The sequence below is a fragment of the Oncorhynchus tshawytscha genome, linkage group LG08 (genome assembly GCF_018296145.1).
Source record: "Oncorhynchus tshawytscha isolate Ot180627B linkage group LG08, Otsh_v2.0, whole genome shotgun sequence".
In the NCBI taxonomy this organism is placed as follows: domain Eukaryota; kingdom Metazoa; phylum Chordata; class Actinopteri; order Salmoniformes; family Salmonidae; genus Oncorhynchus; species Oncorhynchus tshawytscha.
In genome coordinates this window covers 79555727-79568643 of record NC_056436.1, presented here as the reverse complement: position 1 = coordinate 79568643, position 12917 = coordinate 79555727, and the positions used below count along the sequence as shown (strand labels likewise).

General features: G+C 44.5%; 1 pseudogene; it reads left to right on the top strand.

Annotated features, from left to right (window-relative positions):
• The first annotated feature begins 4641 nt into the window (after positions 1 to 4641).
• Positions 4642 to 7844, top strand: LOC112255890 (annotated as a pseudogene).
• Positions 7845 to 12917: the final 5073 nt, after the last annotated feature.

Sequence of the window (12917 nt, the reverse complement as noted above, 5' to 3'; positions counted from 1 at the left end):
AAAAGACGCTCTCTGCAGCACCCAATCAGGTCACTGCGCGCGGCTTCTGTGGTTACAGTAGTGAGTGGGCGTCTCGAAAGTAACAGTAAAGGGAGAGGAAAAAATAATGAACGGAACAGTCTCAGAAACCCCAAGATAGATGCTTATGCAACTCCCTGAACGTCACCAGGACCTGGCTTTCGGGGCTTACGCCACAAATGTTTTTTGCGCTGATGCTGCAATGGTGTAAAAATAAATTGTAGTCAACTGAATGCACCACTTAGGTAATGGAACTGTGGTTATGTGAAACTTCCAAAGCCATCCAACCCTTATAACCACTTCTCAGAATGGTGCTGTGTCTAGCAAGGTCACTTAATGATTCATCAGTATTCTACATAACAAACATAATATAATAGCATGATAATGTCAGGCTACACTTATACCAAAAACACCATGTCATTTCTTGTAAGAATTTAGGATGATTGTGCTGAAATATATATATTTTTTTGCTCTAAACATCTGATTCGTTAGGCCTGTTAGTCACCCTTACATCATTCAAGAAGATCAAAATGCCTATTCCCATGAAACTGACTGGGATCAAATGGTTGGCATGCATGCAGCACGGACGTTTCACCTGTAACACGTGAAGAATTATCATTCACGATTGACAGTGATAATAACCTCATTTATAATAAGGTAGGCCTCATTTGGTGTTTTAGGATTTTTAAAAGGAGACAATGTTCCTTTAGCCTCTTACAGCATGTGTAGACATAGACAATCATGCAATTTGGATGTTGTATTGTATGTATATAATTATTTTATACAATAGGCGTCATGTCGGTACTAACTTTAATTCAGAAATGATGGCTTAATAGACTACGTGAAACAAACAGCACTATACCACTGGTTATAATAACTGTAAAGCAATTGTCATGTGTGGTCAACTGATAATTCCAGCACCGTTTTGATTGGGACTGCCTTGAGACAAGCATGGAAACTCCGATTTTAGTTTTCACTGAATGTCCGTTTGGATATTTGGTTACAATTAGACTGGGAAATGTTAGCTAAATTGAGGCGAGTGCTCATGATCATTAGTCTCGCTATATAAAGCAAGGCAGCTCTTCTCTACACACGACTACAGTCTACTTTATGAGCTTCCCTGATGTTTTCCTGAACCTTCCAATACTTTTCTGATGCATTTCAGTCACTTAGCCTACTGATACGAATACACATTTGTACACTTTTCCCATTGGCTATTCAAGTCATTTGACATGCGTTTTTATTGTTTAACAAGGCCACATGGTATACGTCGTTTCAATAACAATATAGCTGAAACCATTACTGGTTTCATTGACAGCCTACTGAATGTATTCTCGTAATTGTAGGCTAGGCTACTTGCTGATAGATTATTTGAAGTATTATAGTAACAGTAGGCCTACCTACACAATAACCTCATATGGGGTTACTGATCACAATCGATTGAATGAATAAGAAGTGTTGATTGATTTATTTGGCCTTGGAACATGGAAGAAATCATAGCGCTGCAGGAAGGGGTGCTGGAAGTGCTGTAGATAAAATGAAATACGTTTGTCAAATTATATAATTACTCCTGTCTCTAAATGAAATCATGTCAAATACTACACTAGTATAATTTAGCCTCAGAGGATCAATAGTGTATTTAAAATGTAAATTAAATGCTTTAGATTGTGTTTTGTCACATTATGAGCGCACAGGCCTCGTCTACAGGCTGGAATCCCGCAAATAGGCGGTGGCAAATATATAACAGCTGATTGTTGAGTTGTGGCTGTCAATGAAACAGCAGGCAGCAGCTGGAAGGTATTTCGCAATATTTCAAAATACAATTGCGGTGAAAAATCTGTTTGAATAGGTGAGTGCCACTGGAAAATTGGTGGATAATTTCCTCCTCATATTGTAGGCATAAAATCAGTGTATCCACTCTTTTCATTGACCAATGCTGTTGGTTGCATTTATGACATGTGTCGTTCGTTTTATTGATATCAGTGTGTAAATGTCAGAATAGTTTGACATCTTATAAAAAAATATTATTGTAATGTCTCCAGTCATGTAAAATGACGTAGAGTTGCAGAAATGGTTTTAGAAAAGGCACATTTTTTCTCAGAACACAAACCCCTCAGCGCCTGGTTTTCAGGACTGAGCCCTGAAAGTTATTAAACTCTGTTGATGGCCCCGTGCAACTCACGGCCATTTTTTCCTGAGGGGTTTTCAATGGGTCACAGAAATCATCTCGGAAGGAAATGAAAGAACAGAATGATGTGATTTTGCTAAAATATTCTATCTATGATTTCAACATTTTTGTAATAAATTGTAGGGCTACTGTTGCCTATTATCTATTTTTTTCCCAGGAAAGCATCTTTACTAACATTAGCCCAACTTAAATGCCTAATTATAAAGTTACTTCTTATCATAATTTTTGTAAATTAACCCCCAAGTATTGTCACTGTAAAGGCCCATTATTGTAAAGTCACCTGCAACTATGCTAACCAACCAACAGGGGTCACTCAATAAGTGAGAATGAAACGTTACAATTCATGTCACTGCCAACACAGACCTCTGTCCTACTGACTGATTTACTGGTTGTATGAACAACATAGACACACACTACACATCTGGGGAGGAAAGATTATAGCCCTTTTACAGTCATATTTCTATTTTTAGTTGGCCAATTTTAGAATTGGGGAAGCACTCTGTGACCACAGTGATCACTTGCCATTTGTGGCCACAGTTGACACAGGTGGAATTGGAACTTTGTGGTGGAATAACTTTCCCTAAAACAGACTTCTTTCTCATCATGTATAACAGTATGTATGTTACCACGGTTACAGAGAAGAACCTTTTGTATGTCATATCTAACATCTCATATTCTGTTGTTCCGTTCACCAGAACCATTCAGATAATCCTGTTGTATGTCATATCTAACATCTCATATTCTGTTGTTCCGTTCACCAGAATCATTCAGATAATCCTGTTGTCTGTCATATCTAACATCTCATATTCTGTTGTTCCGTTCACCAGAACCATTCAGATAATCCTGTTGTATGTCATATCTAACATCTCATATTCTGTTGTTCCGTTCACCAGAACCATTCAGATAATCCTGTTGTATGTCATATCTAACATCTCATATTCTGTTGTTCCGTTCACCAGAACCATTCAGATAATCCTGTTGTATGTCATATCTAACATCTCATATTCTGTTGTTCCGTTCACCAGAACCATTCAGATAATCCTGTTGTATGTCATATCTAACATCTCATATTCTGTTGTTCCGTTCACCAGAATCATTCAGATAATCCTGTTGTCTGTCATATCTAACATCTCATATTCTGTTGTTCCGTTCACCAGAACCATTCAGATAATCCTGTTGTATGTCATATCTAACATCTCATATTCTGTTGTTCCGTTCACCAGAACCATTTAGATAATCCTGTTGTATGTCATATCTAACATCTCATATTCTGTTGTTCCGTTCACCAGAACCATTCAGATAATCCTGTTGTATGTCATATCTAACATCTCATATTCTGTTGTTCCGTTCACCAGAACCATTCAGATAATCCTGTTGTATGTCATATCTAACATCTCATATTCTGTTGTTCCGTTCACCAGAACCATTCAGATAATCCTGTTGTATGTCATATCTAACATCTCATATTCTGTTGTTCCGTTCACCAGAACCATTCAGATAATCCTTTTTCATTTACTTTCAATTAGTCAATTCCTCAAACCACTAAACCAGAGAAACGCTACAGGAAGAAGGGAAAGAATGCTGAGTAACCAGTTGTTCTGATTGGCTGCTGCACACTGTTCAATCAGTTTATTAGGTTACCTGTAGTGGGAGGGGCACAAGGTGTGTGAGTGTTGGCACAGCAGTTCCCAGGTAGGCTACAGGGATCCAGCCCCAGTCTTCCTCCCTACACTAGTCTGGCAGAGTGACAGGTGGGAGGGTGGGAGAGAAGGAGAGGGTGTTAACAGTTCCCAGGTAGGCTACAGGTACAGCTACCTCCCAGTTTTCCTCCCTACTCTTAGCAGTGGTGGAGGCAGAGGTAACCCGGACAGGTGTCATGTGTGGAGGCTATGGGCCATGTGACAGATGATACTATAACCTGGGCGGGACTCCTTCAGGTCAGTCAACCATTAGTCAGTCACTTTATCACTTAATAAACCATAGGGCAATTGATCTGTCATGTCCTATCTTGTATCTATGTAATGGTCTATGCTAATTACTGTAAAAAAAAATACTGTAAAAATCATTGGATGTTTTAAGAATAATGCTTGATGATCGCTATTATTCACTATTAACATGGAACATCATCATGTAAATATGTAAATTGTCATATAAATGATGTGTGTGTATGTTTTGTTAAATGCTTTTTAAAAATATAATTCCACAAGCATGTTTTGTCATTATGGTGCAGCAGGTTTGAACAGTAAGGAAAAAGAGGGTGAGATGCCTCAGATTATATTACAGTCCCCTGCGTCCCCAATGCCACCCTATTCGCTAAATAGTGCACCTTTTTACCCTTTGGCCCTGATCAAAATAAGTGCACTAAATAGGGAATAAGGTGCCATTTGGGACACGACACAGTCCCTTCTTTTACAGTAACCACTGAGCTAGTAATGCCACTGTTAATAATAGATCACAAAAGGAAGCTGTTTCCTTCATAGCCTTCCAAGGAGGATCATTTCCTCATATGAATGTTTTTCCAACCTCACAACAATGTTCTCCAGTGTTTTAGGTTCCCTATTCGGGTTGTCCTTTAGAACGTGGTACATATCAGTGGTTTACTTCACACCAATGTCTTCTAGTGTTCCAAGTCCTACGTTTTCACTTCTATGTTCTCCTTTAGAACGTGCTGGTCACGGTCCATCTCAGGCAGATCCTGTGCTACGGTTCTGTTCGGCTCTCGGTTCCAGAGGAGCAGGAGGCTGGGGTCCGGGTCAGGTACATGGGGTCCACGTCCCCCCCCCCACCCTACCAGCTCCTGACCCAGGTCTACCTCAGGGTGGACCAGGGGATGTCTACACCTCCGACCACAGATGGTTATTTATTGAAACTCATTCTAGATGATCTGGTGGCCTACAGGCCTTTTGACTATTTATTTACATGACTGGATGGATTGTTGCACTTTGATGTTTGTTGCTGTTGTATGCTTGTAATGTGTAGCTGCTGCTGATAAAGAAACTATCTATCTATCGCAGGATGGACCGAGAGGCCCTGTGTCCTGACCAACCTCAGGCTGGGGAGTGTATCGTCCCACACGATGCCATCGTGGGCCCTGAGGCAGAGCTGGTGAAGTTCATGGTGGTCGTAGAGGACATCAATGACCACGGCTCCTCAATTTGACAACACTGAGATCCATCTGAGTGTCTCTGAGGATGCGGCTGTCCACACCAGTTTCTTATTGGACGACCAAGCAGAAGACAGTGACATGGGACGTAACGGACAGCTGCAGTACCACCTAGAGGGAGACGGTGGGTTTTTCAGTGTGACAGTAGAAGAAGAAGCAGCCATTTTGTTTTTGGTTGTGCGACAAGGACTAGACCGCGAGAAGCAGGATCTTCATGAGATGACTCTAGTGGCCACAGATTGTGGTTCTACCCCACTAAGCGTCACAGCAAAGTTATTCATAAAAGTGACTGACGTGAACGATAACTGCCCAGAGTTTAGCCTGGACAGCACCCAGAAGGTGGTTATTACAGAGGACACACCCAGAGACACAGTAGTAGCCAGGGTCAGAGCCACAGACCTAGACCTGGGCCCCAACGCTGCCATTACCTACTCCTTCAGCCCCAAGGTCTCTGAACAGGCCAGCGTACTCTTCAGTCTGGACAGTCACACTGGCCTGATCAGCCTGAGAGGAGACCTCAGAGACCGCCACAGTGACAGTGTTAGTGACAGGGGAGAGGAGGTGGTGTTGAAAGTGTTAGCCAGCGGCCCCCACTGCCCCCCTGCAGACACGGCATAAATGGCATAAAGATCAGGTTCATAGCAGAGCATCAAAACCAGACGATAGTGTTGCAGGAAAACCAGCCCCCCACTGCCTTGGCTTTGCTAGAGCTACCGGGGGATACTAGTAGTGTTAGAGGCTCATCGTATCTCTCCATTGAAGGAGAGGTGCCGTTCTCTTTGAGCCGGCAGAATGGCAAATACCTCCTGTCGACATCAAACCCTTAGCCTATGAGATGAATAGTGAATATCATGTTTCTGTAGTGATGCGTGATGGTGTCGGGGAGCCTGCAGCCCAGGGCTTCCCCAGGAGAGAGATCCAGGTGAGGGTGGTGGATGTGAATGATAATGCTCCACAGTTTCTCCAGAGTCACTATCTGATAGACATAGAGGAGAATAACCCTCCTGGGGCGTCTCTGCTGAGAGTCTGCGCGCAGGACGCAGACAGCAGTCTGAACGGGCAGGTCACCTACAAACTGGGCCAACTATCACACATGGCGGCGGCCATATTTAGAATCGACCAAAACACAGGTCAGCTGACGGTTTCTGTACTCCTGGACAGGGAACAACAGGACGTTCACAGATTGACAGTTGTAGCCAGAGATAAAGGCTCTCCTCCATTAGAGTCTTCCGTGATGGTGACAATCACCATCCTGGACCAGAATGATAACGCTCCTGTCTTCCTCACCCCTCACTTCATCTTCTTCCTCCCTGAGAATATACCTCCCCTGGCCCAGGTGGGGAAGGTGGGGGTATCGGACGTGGACACAGGGCTTAATGGGGAGGTGGAGGTGAGGGTGGTGAACAGCAGTGTCGGCCCCTTCGTCATAGACAACGTCCAGGGGACGCTGCGCTACATGGCCGATGTCGACTGCGAGAAACAGGACCGCTACGAGTTAGATCTGCTCGCCACCGACAACGGACGCCCGTCACCTCTGACCTCCGTCGCCAGGGTAACAGTGTTCATCGAGGATGTCAACGACAACCAGCCCCAGGTCATCCTTCCCAGCAGCAACCTGTCGTGTCTCACCATCTCCACGGGGACCACCACGGGCACCATGGTAACCAAGATCTACGCCATCGACGAGGACTCAGGGTTAAACTCAGAGATCAAATACACCATCGCAGCGCGGGAATCACCGGGCACCTCTCCATCAGCCTATCAAATCAAATCAAATCAAATCAAAATGATTTATATAGCCCTTCGTACATCAGCTGATATCTCAAAGTGCTGTACAGAAACCCAGCCTAAAACCCCAAACAGCAAGCAATGTAGGTGTAGAAGCACGATCACCATGGTGACAGCAGCAGCAGTCCCTTCCAGCTGGACGCTCGGTCTGGTAATGTGACCTTAGCCCAGAGGCTCATGGGTAAGGACCTGGGGATGCACCATCTGTTCATCGTGGTGACGGTGGGAAACCAGCGCCCCTCCACACCACCGTCTGGGTCAATCTGCTGGTCAACGACACCTTGGAACCATGTCACCTGGAAACTCTACCCAGATCCCTGCCCTACAGACTGGCACAGACGCCCTCTGAAAAGCCAGCTGAGACGCCCGCCTGCGACAGACATGCCTGGTTGATCCTGCTGGTAGGCCTGGGCATCATGGTGGCCTCGCTCTGTCTTTTTCTGGTGACGGTTGTTTCATACATGAAACAGAGGAAGAGATCTAGAGGGGAACGACAGCAGAGGAGGGGGGTAAATGAGAATCAGATTCCTCTACGCATTCAGGAGAGATATTCTTCAGGAGAAGCATTATAATGAGAGATGCTTATTCTGACTGGACTCTAGATATTATTCAGAAGAAGTGTTATAATGAGAGAGATGCTTGTTCTGACTGGACTCTATACTATATGTAGTTGACGTTTCTTGTATACCATGTAAAAAGTAGGAAATCAATTCTACAATTAAATACATTTTCACTGTTTCACACAAAGGAGTCTCTATCTCTTTCAATATTCTAAATTGAAACACTCTGGTTAAATGTCTGATACAATCCAACATACATTTTATCAGTAGGGCTCTAATCCCTATTTACTACATAGTGGCCTACTTTGGTAGGGCTCTAATCCCTATTCACTACATAGTGGCCTACTTTGGTAGGGCTCTAATCCCTACTCACTACATAAGTGGCCTACTTTTGGTAGGGCTCTAATCCCTACTCACTACATAGTGGCCTACTTTGGTAGGGCTCTAATCCCTATTCACTACATAGTGGCCTACTTTGGTAGGGCTCTAATCCCTATTCACTACATAGTGGCCTACTTTGGTAGGGCTCTAATCCCTATTCACTACATAGTGGCCTACTTTGGTAGGGCTCTAATCCCTATTCACTACATAGTGGCCTACTTTGGTAGGGCTATAATCCCTATTCACTACATAGTGGCCTACTTTGGTAGGGCTCTAATCCCTACTCACTACATAAGTGGCCTACTTTTGGTAGGGCTCTAATCCCTACTCACTACATAGTGGTCTACTTTGGTAGGGCTCTAATCCCTATTCACTACATAGTGGCCTACTTTGGTAGGGCTCTAATCCCTATTCACTACATAGTGGCCTACTTTGGTAGGGCTCTAATCCCTATTCACTACATAGTGGCCTACTTTGGTAGGGCTCTAATCCCTATTCACACATAGTGGCCTACTTTGGTAGGGCTCTAATCCCTACTCACTACATAGTGGCCTACTTTGGTAGGGCTCTAATCCCTATTCACTACATAGTGGGCTACTTTGGTAGGGCTCTAATCCCTATTCACTACATAGTGGCCTACTTTGGTAGGGCTCTAATCCCTACTCACTACATAAGTGGCCTACTTTGGTAGGGCTCTAATCCCTATTCACTACATAGTGGCCTACTTTGGTAGGGCTCTAATCCCTACTCACTACATAAGTGGCCTACTTTTGGTAGGGCTCTAATCCCTATTGACTACATAGTGGCCTACTTTGGTAGGGCTCTAATCCCTACTCACTACATAAATGGCCTACTTTTGGTAGGGCTCTAATCCCTACTCACTACATAGTGGCCTACTTTGGTAGGGCTCTAATCCCTACTCACTACATAGTGGCCTACTTTGGTAGGGCTCTAATCCCTACTCACTACATAGTGGCCTACTTTGGTAGGGCTCTAATCCCTACTCACTACATAAGTGGCCTACTTTGGTAGGGCTCTAATCCCTATTCACTACATAGTGGCCTACTTTGGTAGGGCTCTAATCCCTACTCACTACATAAGTGGCCTACTTTTGGTAGGGCTCTAATCCCTATTGACTACATAGTGGCCTACTTTGGTAGGGCTCTAATCCCTACTCACTACATAAATGGCCTACTTTTGGTAGGGCTCTAATCCCTACTCACTACATAGTGGCCTACTTTGGTAGGGCTCTAATCCCTACTCACTACATAGTGGCCTACTTTGGTAGGGCTCTAATCCCTACTCACTACATAGTGGCCTACTTTGGTAGGGCTCTAATCCCTACTCACTACATAGTGGCCTACTTTGGTAGGGCTCTAATCCCTACTCACTACATAGTGGCCTACTTTGGTAGGGCTCTAATCCCTACTCACTACATAGTGGCCTACTTTGGTAGGGCTCTAATCCCTACTCACTACATAGTGGGCTACTTTGGTAGGGCTCTAATCCCTGTTTACTACATAGTGGCCTACTTTGGTAGGGCTCTAATCCCTACTCACTACATAAGTGGCCTACTTTGGTAGGGCTCTAATCCCTATTCACTACATAGTGGCCTACTTTGGTAGGGCTCTAATCCCTATTCACTACATAGTGGCCTACTTTGGTAGGGCTCTAATCCCTATTCACTACATAGTGGTCTACTTTGGTAGGGCTCTAATCCCTACTCACTACATAGTGGCCTACTTTGGTAGGGCTCTAATCCCTACTCACTACATAGTGGCCTACTTTGGTAGGGCTCTAATCCCTACTCACTACATAGTGGCCTACTTTGGTAGGGCTCTAATCCCTACTCACTACATAGTGGCCTACTTTGGTAGGGCTCTAATCCCTACCCACTACATAGTGGCCTACTTTGGTAGGGCTCTAATCCCTACTCACTACATAGTGGCCTACTTTGGTAGGGCTCTAACCCTACTCACTACATAGTGGCCTACTTTGGTAGGGCTCTAATCCCTACTCACTACATAAATGGCCTACTTTTGGTAGGGCTCTAATCCCTACTCACTACATAGTGGCCTACTTTGGTAGGGCTCTAATCCCTATTGACTACATAGTGGCCTACTTTGGTAGGGCTCTAATCCCTACTCACTACATAGTGGCCTACTTTGGTAGGGCTCTAATCCCTACTCACTACATAGTGGCCTACTTTGGTAGGGCTCTAATCCCTACTCACTACATAGTGGGCTACTTTGGTAGGGCTCTAATCCCTATTTACTACATAGTGGCCTACTTTGGTAGGGCTCTAATCCCTACTCACTACATAAGTGGCCTACTTTGGTAGGGCTCTAATCCCTATTCACTACATAGTGGCCTACTTTGGTAGGGCTCTAATCCCTATTCACTACATAGTGGCCTACTTTGGTAGGGCTCTAATCCCTATTCACTACATAGTGGTCTACTTTGGTAGGGCTCTAATCCCTACTCACTACATAGTGGCCTACTTTGGTAGGGCTCTAATCCCTACTCACTACATAGTGGCCTACTTTGGTAGGGCTCTAATCCCTACTCACTACATAGTGGCCTACTTTGGTAGGGCTCTAATCCCTACTCACTACATAGTGGCCTACTTTGGTAGGGCTCTAATCCCTACCCACTACATAGTGGCCTACTTTGGTAGGGCTCTAATCCCTACTCACTACATAGTGGCCTACTTTGGTAGGGCTCTAATCCCTACTCACTACATAGTGGCCTACTTTGGTAGGGCTCTAATCCCTATTCACTACATAGTGGCCTACTTTGGTAGGGCTCTAATCCCTACCCACTACATAGTGGCCTACTTTTGGTAGGGCTCTAATCCCTATTCACTACATAGTGGCCTACTTTGGTAGGGCTCTGGTTAAAAGTAGTATACCAAATAGGGAATATGGTACCATTTGTGACAGCCTTTATCTCATCAAAATGTAAGTGAGAATGAAATCAGAGACATAACGACAGATTTGTACCTTGTCAGCTCTGGGATTTGAACTTGCGGCTACTAGTCCAACGCTCTAACCACTAGGCCACCCTGCCGCCCTAATCCCTGGTCAGATCTTCATACTGTGAGCCAGTGTCAGCCGAATGCAAAATGCCTAACAAGACCCAACATACTGTACTTCGATCCAGTATTTTCAAAGCTGGGAGACAGTTACATGTCAAAATAGAGAAATAAAACCTCCATTTATGAGAGGCTAGGACAGTGGATCGGGGGGCAGATGGGGGAGGGGAGGGGCAGCAGCGGCAAGAAACACCACCATCTTAAGTCACAGAGCAAGTCCCCCCTCCATCACCTGATATTTGGCATTCTCACTCTAGTGTACTGCTAGATCACATTTCACTCAGTCACGACAGAACACACTGTACTGTACTTCTAAAATGTACTGTACTTCTCCTGTTGTCAGGAGCCTTGATCAGAAGGGTGCAATGCTACAGAGCCCACTGTTAGAAGAGTAGTGTGTAGACCAGATGTGATGGTCTGTTATAGAATAGAGTCGTGTCAGCTCTCTTCCCTGTCAAAGGCCCTGTTCAGGACAATGGTACAGAAGAGACCCCTGACATGTTGCCTGTTGTGTAGACAAGATGTGATTATAGAAGAGACCCCTGACATGTTGCCTGTTGTGTAGACAAGATGTGATTATAGAAGAGACCCCTGACATGTTGCCTGTTGTATAGACCAGATGTGATTATAGAAGAGGGAGTCGTGTTGCCTGTTGTGTAGACCAGATGTGATTATAGAAGAGGGAGTCGTGTTGCCTGTTGTGTAGACCAGATGTGATTATAGAAGAGGGAGTCGTGTTGCCTGTTGTGTAGACCAGATGTGATTATAGAAGAGGGAGTCGTGTTGCCTGTTGTGTAGACCAGATGTGATTATAGAAGAGGGAGTCGTGTTGCCTGTTGTGTAGACCAGATGTGATTATAGAAGAGGGAGTCGTGTTGCCTGTTGTGTAGACCAGATGTGATTATAGAAGAGGGAGTCGTGTTGCCTGTTGTGTAGACCAGATGTGATTATAGAAGAGGGAGTCGTGTTGCCTGTTGTGTAGACCAGATGTGATTATAGAAGAGGGAGTCGTGTTGCCTGTTGTGTAGACCAGATGTGATTATAGAAGAGGGTTTCGTGTTGCCTGTTTTGTAGACCAGATGTGATTATAGAAGAGGGAGTCGTGTTGCCTGTTGTGTAGACCAGATGTGATTATAGAAGAGGGAGTCGTGTTGCCTGTTGTGTAGACCAGATGTGATTATAGAAGAGGGAGTCGTGTTGCCTGTTGTGTAGACCAGATGTGATTATAGAAGAGGGAGTCGTGTTGCCTGTTGTGTAGACCAGATGTGATTATAGAAGAGGGAGTCGTGTTGCCTGTTGTGTAGACCAGATGTGATTATAGAAGAGGGAGTCGTGTTGCCTGTTGTGTAGACCAGATGTGATTATAGAAGAGGGAGTCGTGTTGCCTGTTGTGTAGACCAGATGTGATTATAGAAGAGGGAGTCGTGTTGCCTGTTGTGTAGACCAGATGTGATTATAGAAGAGGGAGTCGTGTTGCCTGTTGTGTAGACCAGATGTGATTATAGAAGAGGGAGTCGTGTTGCCTGTTGTGTAGACCAGATGTGATTATAGAAGAGGGAGTCGTGTTGCCTGTTGTGTAGACCAGATGTGATTACAGAATAGCTGCTCTCCTCGTTACTTCTTTGAGACGTTCTGACTGTTTCACCTTACTGAAGTGAAGATGATCCGGGGGAGAGGACTGATAACTGACACGGTTCTTATCTGTAGGTACTCCTGGCAGATCCT